Source organism: Labrus bergylta, chromosome 14, assembly GCF_963930695.1.
Source record: "Labrus bergylta chromosome 14, fLabBer1.1, whole genome shotgun sequence".
Lineage (NCBI taxonomy): Eukaryota > Metazoa > Chordata > Actinopteri > Labriformes > Labridae > Labrus > Labrus bergylta.
Genome location: NC_089208.1, coordinates 8,749,396 through 8,761,190, shown reverse-complemented (window position 1 = coordinate 8,761,190; position 11,795 = coordinate 8,749,396).

The window sequence follows — 11,795 nt, the reverse complement described above, 5'->3', positions numbered from 1 at the left end:
CCCTCAGAAAGGATAACCTGCTGGGGAGGCTAATAGCTAAAGATCTGATGTTTGATTGGAGACTCAGTAATCCCAGATGTTGCTGCCTGTAGGTCTGCTGTGGGTTGCTGGTTTGATTTTTGTTGTCTGGAAACCCACAGATAGAGATGAAATGCAGAAAAAAACAATGATTTGTACTCTGAAAACGGGTTTTCCTTTTAATTTCTTGTTTTCTTGAATATTAAATTCATGACACACATTTGTAACAAATGAGATTGGTGGAAGTTTGAAATAGGACCTTTAATTGAAAATAAAAAATCTAAAACAGTATACAAATGTTCAATATCTGACAGATCCTTAATTCACAGAATTCTATACAGCAAGAAAGAATCAAGGTTTACTTAAACTATGGGCATACAACTTTCAATTCATATCTATTACCTGGTGGGGTAAAAATGGATGTTTGGACTTCAGGTGGTGCCAGCCACCAAATTTACACATTAAGCTCACACTGACGGTTATAAAAGGATAACTGCCTGAGAAAACAATTCTTATTTTAATGTAGCTCCAGAAGGGCTCTCTGACAAAAAAAACCCCAACAACACCTAGGTTGAGAGACAACCTACTCTACCACTGACTACCAGTGATGTCATCACAGTTATCTTAAGTTGAACTTCAACTATTTTCAAGAGGACCTGGGTTACAGTCTGAAGGCATTTTATTTGAATATGATTGCAAGTAATAAGCAGTGGAGATGTGTGATTTTTTTAATCTAACATAGGTTAAAGTTATAATCGCTTTCTTTCCCCAAGAGCAGCATAAACATTTTACAGCAAAAACAAGCACACATGTTAAACTCTCACACACCACAACTCAGTTAACATTAGTTTTAGTTAGTGTGCAATACTAGGGCATTGTCAGGAAAAACTAAAATCAATAATTTCAAAAGAAAAATTCAGTTAAGATTTTAGAAGCAATCCCAATCACCTGTTTTCTCCACAAACGCAAGTTTATATACTCCTTAGACGGAAAATAAATCACTGTTTCATCAGCATAAAAATGAAATGCATATGTTGATCCAATACAAAGGTTATGTACATAAAAAAGTAGTGGCACTAGTATGGAACCCTGATGTACGCCGTTTGATACAAGAAGGAAGAGGAAGGAATAAGAGAACAAACTTACAGGTGTGTAATTCACATAATTAAAATTATATAACTTTGCTGCTTCTCAATTGATCGCCATCTGCAAAAACAAATGATAATATTAATCTAAGTGGCAATACTTTTCCAAGGTAGGTAAGCTTATAAGCTTACCCAATTGGTACTAATAGCTAATATATAGCTTACAATGACCCATCTCTGAGCTTAGCTGGGTATTCATATGTTTTCCAATGGAAGGTAAGCTACTTTCAGTTGGTAAAGATAACTTAAAAGCAGATGATTGTAACTTTAGCTTTTGTCTGTCTCGAGCTAATGTGCTTTGAAATATTTGGTTTTACCCTGAAATATTGCCTTGTATCCCTGTGTATTGTCTTATCAGCTGCTGATCAAATCAAGAAGTGATAAATGTTGTGACCGTCATTATTGTGCTTTGTTGTTTCATAAACTCTAATGAAAGATGTGATTGATTGTCATGCTGCCATCAGGCTATTTGAGGTTAGCTATGCTATTAACCAAGTCCTTACAATTAAAGGCTGTCATGCCTACAGGTTCTAAAAAAATACTCAATGTAAACATACATTTAGGATATTAGAATTGACATCCTCACATACATAATTTACACCTGTTTAACAGTACTTGTTAATGGGGATGGGGATTTATTCTCCTGTCTTTGACTATCATTTTGATGCAATCACCACCAACATTAGAGAAGAATCGTCAGGGTATTATTAATGTCTGTATCCACTGGCTGTTGAACCACTGACTGACACAACAACACTGCTACCCCTACAGCCACACTGCAAGCAAAGCTAAAAATGTAGCTTTCATTTGGATAAAATTCATTTTGTTTTTATTGGTTAATGGTTGCCTGCAATAACAAATGGAGGTTGTAGATTGCCCACCTGGAGGGATGATTATTGCAAACCTTGGAGAAAAATAAAAGGGATTATTACACTGAGAACTGGAGGACCGAAAGCACCAGGGGAGAAGAACAACAAAACACCAGCAGCATCATGAAGAGGAGACGTAGGAGGAGGAGCACACTGGAATCTATAAAGGACTTGGTTTAAATTCACATGATGGAACATGTGGAAGAGTTTGCACTGATCCCTGCAGAGATGCTTCACCAGAACAAGTGGCTTAAAAAACACTATGCTAGATTGTGTGGAAAGAATAACTGCTCTGTATGATTCCTCACATGAAGCCTTATCACTTAACTTTGCGTTATTTTTTCTGCAATATTGACACTAATTTCTACTAAAAAAGAGAGACCTTCAACACAACTTATACTGATTTATGTTAAGAGATTGACCTTCCTGTTTGTGCAGTGAATGTACGCGGTCAAAGCCAAAGGTTTTATATGCATTGCACACTTGAATATTAGATTTTGAGAGGCATATAACAGCCATAATCAGATATGTGTATGGATATTCATTCATGACTGTGATCTTTTAGATGAAAGCTTACATTTATCTATAATTAAAGCTAATTACCTGTTTCTTATGTTTGCTGATGGTTGACTATCTTGTAAATTACTAAACAGCAGTATTGTAGCAAGCTTTCTTATTCTCTGTAAACTGTAACAGATGGTGATGTACGTGACTATAGCGTGACTTTAGAGAGGAGGAGTGATGCTCAGTGTTACACATTACACTGATGGGTCCGTCTATTCACTATCACATTCTCCCATGTGTTCACATTAGCTGTTTTGTCTGTCACAGGCAAGTCACTTCAAACAATATCAATAATCATTTTTCAAAATGAGTCACTGTCTGTCAGCACCATGGACAGCTCCTCCTTTGACACTGAGTAACGGCTGGAGAATAAAGGAGTGTTTGTTGGAAAAAAAAGACAAATATAAACGGATAACATACTCTCTGTAAACACCTGTGTATTGCAATTCATGACAACACCTCTGCCCTGATATTAATCTGTATAAATGCTAGTACGTTCATTTTTTGGTAGCATTCTCCAATGTGTTCAAGTTTGATTATTTAGGGTTGTCAGGGCTGTACATCCACTGATTTATAGAAATGTATTTCCCAACATTAGCTTACCAAAAGATATATATATTTTTGGGCCCAATGGCATCATGTGACGCTGCAATACCAGGTTCAACCACCCTATAAGATTGGCTTCAATAGCGCACTTCCTGGGGGCTTGGGTTGAATGGCTCATTTCAATTTAAGAAAACTCACAGAGAGCTTGGTTGACAATTCCGAAGTAATATGTACATTGTGTCAAATGGAATTTAGATATCACCAAAGTACTTTGAGTTTTAGCTATCACCTCTGAACTAAGCATACAGGTGCAACTAATCAGGCAGATTTCAGTGTTCAACCGCATCACCAAAGCTGGCAGGGCACTATTTGTGAGTGTGCAAATCGCCACAGAATGTGGATCAAACTAAATCATAAAAGTTTTAACTGCAGTGTTTGCTAAATGAGTGGCAACTAACTACAGGCAGGCCCTCTATTCAAGAATAAAATAAACACTATATTTCACAGCATAACAATAATGTAGAAATGCAGCACTTATCAAGCTCTAAAAATCAAACTATGGGGGGGCGGGTGGTCGAGTGGTTCGAGTGCCCGTCCCATGTACACAGAGGCTGTAATCCTTGAAGTGGACAGCCTGGGTTCAATCAGACCTGTGGTTTCTTTCCTGCACGTCGTCTCTGTCCCTAATTTCCGACTGTATCCCCTGTCCTGTCTAACCCTACTATAAAGGTATAAAAGGACCCCCACTTAAAAAATAAATAAACTCATATAAGACATTTCTTTGCATTTATTTATTCTTAGATAAGACACTGGTAAGAATTACCTTACATTATTAATGTTTACTTAAAAAACGGTTTTGAAATACAAAGTAATGGACTTGCAAACATACAACTACAGATGTTATTAATAGCGAGATAGACCAAAATTTGTGTTTCATAGTCAGAGGTGCTTTCATTCTAGATTACATCAAATTGAGAATTGTTTCCAAATGTAGTTATATTGTTCTCATATATAAGAGGAGCAAAATATAAGAATCATGATTGAATGCATAAAATGCAAATGTTGGCTAACTGTGAATACTATTAAACACATTCACTTCTTGCATGTTTCAGCGCAGTCAATAGGATTTTTCAAAAGTTTAATATTATGGTGTGTGCAATAAATTTGTCCAGCTTCCTTGTTTTAAGCATGTCTGTTTGTGTGCCAGTACAATGAACTATTGTGAATCATTGTGAGTTTGATTCCTTGTATTTGCACCCATACCTGGCTAATAAAGCTGTTTCTAATTCTGAGTGTAATGAAATCTATTGCTGAAATAATAATTGAATTGAATTAACATCTCTACATGTTTCAATAAAAGGGATATAGCCAGATCTCAAAATGTATCTGCTTCATATAACTTCTTTATTGCAGAGAATATGAATTGGATTTGATGCTTTGACATACAATCATATTCAGTGCCTACTAAAGAGGACACTGTTAGAAACTTCTTTGTGAGTGCTTCTCTGGCTGCAACAAAACATTTAAGTCTGTTGTAATCAGTTTTTAGTAGGAAGCTGGTCGTAAGTTTGTATTTATTTTTTGTGTCTCTTTTACTGGACTCAAAACTTCTGTAAGTAAGAATGTAAACATATATTGTCGTTATCTTGACCTTTCCAGAAGCAGAAAAATAAATGACAATCAATAAGATGTAAAATCCTGAATCAAAGATTGTCTGATAAGGGGCGCTGGTGGCGCAATGGTTAGTGTGCTCGTCCCGCGTCCATGTTTGGAGGTTATAGTCCTCAACGCGGGCGGCCCAGGTTCAAATCCAGCCTGTGGCTCCTTTCCCGCATGTCAATCCCCACTCTCTATCCACTGTCCTATCTCTCCATTAAAAGTCCAAAAATAAATCTTCAAATTTTTTTTTTTTCTGATTTAAAATGGGAATGAATATCTCAGCAAGCAGATACAACAGGTGACATAATAAAACCTAAAGCAACATCAGATAAACTCTGAGAAAGATCCTGATGTCTCCCTATATCCCAGTGTGAGTTACACTACACTACCACACGCCCCCCCCCCCCCCCCCACACACACACACGCACACACACACTGTTTTTGTTCCAGCCAGAATTCATTGTGCTTTCAAATCAGAATTAATCCCTTTGTTTTTCAATAAGCAGTCATACCTCTTGCTGACGATAATGCTCTTTAAAAAAACCTACACTTGTGACCACCATGTAAACATAAGATGTCCGCCAGATTTACCTGAACTCTCGTTTAAAGGGCACACAATATTTGATTTCTGGTTACAGGCTGAAAAGAAGCCTTCTGGATTTGTTTTGGTTGCCATGGTAACTGTTGGGTTACTGTGTCTCCATGGCTGTTAAAGATGTCTTTACGGTTGTGGTCCTGCTGAGCTCTGTTTTGGCAGAAGCACATAGCCAGCATTTATTTTAAGATAGTAATAAATTAAAATTTTCAGCGAAACTCTGATTATATTTTTTGCCCTGGTTCATTCTGAGAGTTACTGTTGAGCTGTGTTTATCTCTGTTGGCGAGCAGAGGTGGTTTAGTTCAATTAACATCTGTGTCTCTACACACAAATACTTTCTTGTGTCTTAAATGTTCTTCTGGCACAAGAAACCAAGCTTTGTTTTCCTTTTGTTTTTTTTACCTTATTTTGTTTTAACAGATGTTTGTCCAGCATGAAGGCCAGTAGGAACATGCATCATAAGCCTGCTGAGCTACAGTGTGATAACGAGGACCTGCCATGACGTACTGTTTCAAGCATCTGTGACAATTAACCCTGGTATCCAACTACTCTATTAATCATGAAACTGTTTTGTATTGTGAACCTGTCAGTGAGGTAAAATGTATGCATAAGGTTTCAATACTATACCCACTGATTCCTTTGGGTCATGTTTACTTTTTCCCATTGTCCACTCGATCAATAAAGCTGTTGAAAAAACATTTAATTTGGGTCCAAAGTGCAACGGGTCAGGAGACTTTAAATTGACCTCTTTTGTTTGTTAATGTATCAGTGGTACATTTTTATTACTTTAGCACCCACCTGCACCCTTGGGATGAGTTTGCTGTCTGCTGATTGCTTTAATAACCAATTTAACTTTCACTCAGCTGTTCAGTACATTGAGCTGAGCTCCTACCTGCTTAATGGGTCTTTTTGTATTCTTTTCACATTTCACCTGTTTTCACAGTTGCCCATCGGAAAAATAATCAAAACCTCTATTTAGCAAAAGCAATTTTACTTCCTCCTACACAACAGATAATCTCAATGTGATTTACGTTGAGGTTAAAAACACATTATACAACAAAAAATATTTCCACAGTCATGAATAAGATAGAAAACATCAATAACCACACAAGTGATCATACACACACACAACACGCACACACACACACACACACACACACACATACAGTACAAATAAAGCACCTTCAAAAACACGAGTTTACAAAATGCTTTGACATACAACTAAAAGTAGCATCAGACCCAACAAAAGAACCCAAACACAAAAGAAGCAAAACAACATCAAAACAACCTAGATGACACAGGAACCCAACAGCAAAAGAACCCAAACAACAAAATACCAGTCAGATGCAATGAAACCAACATAATAAGAACATCATAAGAACCCAGGCAACACAAGAACCCAACCACATGACATGAGACCAGGAGGACCAGAGATGTAAGCAGCTAAAATTGATAGAAACATAAAAAGGGAGACAAGAAAATATAAAAACAAACAACAGTAATGAAAAGGTAAAAGCAATTACAGTAAAGAATAAAAAAGAGAAAAAGGCAGTAAAAAAAAGCCATGCTAAATAAAAACAATACAATAACGAAATAATGAATGAAAGCTATAAAGGAAATAAGAGCGATAAAGAGAAAACTAAAAATAATTCAAACATTACAGTAAGATGAGATCAAAGCAATAATAAAGAGATAATAAAACCAACAAAAAGAAATTGAGGATATTAGTTAAATACAGTAATTTAAAAAAGGATAAATGACGATGCTTTCTCTCCATCACTGAGTTAGTGTGGGTCTTTAAACCCTACATGTAAAGAAAGAAACCTGATTGGAGGAGTTCAGATTCTGCTCTGAGATTGAGTCATTTGTAAATCAATACCGCTGCTGTCAGGCTCCTAATGGGACCATCTGTTGCTACCTCCAGCTCTCGTATGTTGCCATCTTGTGGTCAATTTAAAATCTGTCACTCTTCATTTGTACACAATTCCTCGATTAAAATGTTCCACGGTTCCCAGAGAAATTTGGAGTACAAGTAAAACTAATTTCAGTGGCAGTTTTTAATGCCTTGTGAATCTGTAGCAGTCAACAAAACTGAAATAATAGTTATTGAAAACAATAGAAAAACATCAAACAGAAAATTATTTTACTTTACAGAAATGTCAATGATTGTTGAGCGTTTGCATCTTTACTGTGTTAAACCATATCCTTTTTAAGTGAATCCACAGACCACACACCATCCTTATAAAAGACTAGGATTGTCACATAAAGAATCAAATTTGTCATGAATAATCAATACTTCTTAGGTGTTGGTAATCGGCTTGTAGGCTAAAAAGGTGTGACCAATAATCTGTGCTAATTATTGATTTAACCTTAGCGAATAAAAGTACATAAACTATACTATTACTCAAAAGAATTCAAAAATAGCATTCCTCCATGCATGTGTTGCCTGCTACAAGCTTGTCAGCTGCTCTGAACAAAATACAAAAAGCAATGCTAAATAAATTTCTTAAAGTGTGTTCTGAAATATTGAAATGAAATCATCTTTAAGAATGTTTTTTTAACTTTGAAAATTATGATGAAAATCTTATTTAACGGGCTAGAAATACATTAACATAGGCACAATTGTAACTTACATGTTCATCAGTGCTGAAAATCAGAAGGGCAGGGTGTGAAATTGTATTTCGGGGTTCTAATTTTGCAAGGTTTGATTTTTCAGACTCTGTATTGTGAGGGGCACGAATGTGAATTGAGAAGCTGCAGTTCCTAATTGTCACCACTAGTGGGAGGCATAAAGCCAACAATGAAACAACAGCACATCTGTAGTGAGAAAAAACTCCTTCCAGGTATTCAACAAGAGGTTTGATTACGTTTTTTGAAAAGATTGTGTAAGTGGCTAATGATGCTCTGCATTAATCATCAAATGATTCATCTCTTGATTGAAGCATTTTTCAGCTCGTCTTTTTTTTTGAATTCTTATAAAATGCATCATGATAACAATTTGTAATTAGTGGACACAGAAGCTTGCATAAGTATAATTAAAAGAAATATCTTAAGAACAAACTTCCCGGAATATTCCCCAAAATAATTTTGTGTCCTTCTGTTAACCCCAAAAGGAGTTTGATCCTAATGTGTGGACACAAAGCAAATGTGTAAAGTGAGTTTGCAAATCAACTTACCAAGGGTACAACAACAAAACATAGAAAAGTAAAAGTAGGAATACTTGAGATTCAATAGCCTACTTTCTATTGGCAGCGTTTACTTAGTGGAAAGACCCATCTTTGTACACCAAAGCATGTGTCCTAGTTTCAGTCCAACAGTTGAAGATAGTCCCTTAAGGGTCAGTTTTGATGATAATCTAAGAAAACCAAACACTTGCAGAATTCACTTTCTTTCATTCAGTTTATTATATTTTTCAGCTGACCATCGTGTCAGAGTAAGTTTTGGTGAGAGCAGACTGAAGAGTTTAAAGTGTTGAGGGCCAGAAGACTTACTATCTTGGACTTCTTTTTGGTTTAGGTCCAGACACTGGCTCAAGATGGAGCCAAAACCTCTGAACTCAGCACAGTCTGCCAGTCTGCAAGACCTGTGGCATCTGACTCCAGTCGATACAAATTTTGTATTACGAAGAAAGTGATAAGCCCACTTCATTGGGTGTCTCATAATGACAGAAAGAGGACAACAAGAAATAAAAAAATGACTTTAACCAAAAAATTAAAATACTTCCAGATAAACACAAGTAAGGAATTTGACACAGTTTGGGCAGACTGCAGGGAATCCCCCGACCACTGAGTGACAACACAGTATATCAAAATAGACACGCAACCTCTGATAACACACTAACCCAGAAAGCTCAAACTTCCCAATCAACACTCGGTGCTGCAAACCACAATATATTTAACACACCAGATTTCCATTTAGTCATAATCAATATGTACCGTCCTGTCATGTGCAGTATGAGCCTGGTAAACACACAGAACTGCATCTCTTTTCACTCAAATATGTGGGTGGTATGGTCCACACTCAGGCTATGTACTGTGAAGTCATATACATGTATATGGCCTTGAGCTCATTGGCAACCACAACACATTATTTCCTCCATTCATTCTCACAGGTTCCAAGGACAACAAAGAAAAGTTGATGTTGCAAGCTGATTCCGAGTCTTGTCACACAATGGTCTCTTGCACAAGCCATTGAAAATCTGCAAAATGCTTTTGTTGTTGTTCAGGATTCACTGCATGAGCTGAAACTTGTTTTAATGGCGATAAAACGAGGCTTATGTTGTTTACAGACTCAAAAACAAGGTGATAAAATGTACCTGTGCTTTCTACTGTTGATGGAAAGGAAACTGAGGCTGTAAACTCTTACAAATACCGAGGTATTTTAATTGATGAGTCACTTAATTTGAAGCTGCATGTACTGTGCCTGGTGAAAAAGCTGAGGCTAAAACTGGGTTTTTATTTTGGAAAACAAGTTGTGTTTTTCTTTTAATGTAAAAAAGCGCCTTGTCAATACAACCTTTTTACCTGTCTTAGACTATATGGTGACCTTTTGTACATGAACGCCTCTGCTCATTGTCTCCATATGGTTGATACAACTTAGCATGCATCCTTAAGGTTCATTACAAACTGTAAAGCTCTGACTCACCGTTGTGAGTTATGGATGGCCTTCTCTGGCGACCCGTAGGCTCCTACACTGGTACATCTTTATATATAAGGCAATTCTTTGTCTGCTTCCTCTCTATCTGTGTGTTTTTATCACACAGAAAAGTAGAGGACAGTATTCTTTGCGTTCTCAGGACCTCTTTATGCTCTCTGTCCCAAACGCTTGAACAGAAATTGGGAAAAGGGCTTTTGGGTATTCTGCAACCTCAGCCTGGACTCTGTTGCAGAGTGACTTGAAATTTGCGGAGCTTGTGTCTTTGAATCTTTTTAAATCAAAAATGAAAGACATGGAAGCAGATTCTATTGGATGCTGATGTTTTTAGCCTGACTTCTCTAACTACTGACTTCCAGATTTGACTGGTTCTAGATGATATAATGGTTCTATTTTAATGCAAAATGTAGCGTCTTTGTAGATTTTACTGCGTCTTTCTTTGTGACTCTGTCTGGAACTCTGCATTTTTGATGCTGCCTGTCTTGGCCAGGTCTCCCTTGAAAAAGAGGTTCTTAATCTCAATGGGACCAACCTGGTCAAATGATATAGGTTAAATAAAAATAAAATAAGATAAACAATTGACAAGACTCTGGATGTTAATGTAATCTAATTGATTCATTATATTAGCCTTCTAAACAACTATCTATCATGTTTGTTGAACTGCTGCCACATAATGGCCATGTAATAAAAGCAAAACAACTTCTCAAAGAAAAGGGAGAATGTATTTCTTTACGCAGCTATCTTCAAAACAGCACTAGATCACATGATTAATTGCATATAGGTGTCAGTTTACATTTCTCCTCATTTGTAAGATGCATTAAAGTGCTTTTCAGACAGTTTTACAACAACATTTACTGAGTAGAAGCGATGAGACCCTTCTGTGCGTCACCAGATGACACACAGATGAGCTTGTGGGCTTAAAGTATTTAGCAGCGAGAGTCAGATATGCTCAGTACTTAGTGGAGAACCAAACAGAGTTCAATGCAGACAGATTGTATTCGTTCATTAATTTTGGGGACAGAAACTTCAATGGTGTTGCTACGTATCAGCTAAAAATGTGCAGATTACGTTTTTCTAACATACAGCATGTACAGTAACAAACTGTGACAATATGTCTGAATTGTTTTTACAACTCGTCTTTACTGCCCCCAACTGGAGACATTTTTTTTTTTACTGTAGTTTTAAAACTGGGGGCTACCATAAAACTACAACTCAGTGACAAAAATATTTTATTATAATTTGGCTTATCTGGATTTTAAGTTGAAAAAAGAAAACAACTCAAAGGCTCTCTGTGTGCCCACAAGGAAAGAAAGGTGAAGATCCAGAGGTGGTCTGTTTCCTATCAACTACAAAGATGAAATATTGAATCAAATACAAGATGTATCATAAAATAAAGAGACAAAAAGGATAACAAACCTCAGAGCTTCTGTTTAGTGAAAATAGATAGTGAGCCGTCTATCAGTCTGAACTACTGCAGAACTTTGACAAATAAGGTTTAGTGTTTTAGCTTTGATTAGCTTAGCATTCTCACAGAAAAGGTTATTTTAAAGGTTACTACAACAATTGTATAAATATTATTTATAAGTCAGTTGTTTTATAGGGATGGTGCAAAAAAACCCCACTTGTAACAGTTTATAATAACAGGAAACAGATATGTTACACATAGCTTACTAGCTAGGCAAGTTTGTCTCTGCCCTCAAAGTATATAACATACCATCAGTACCTAAAGTACAGTCATTGAACT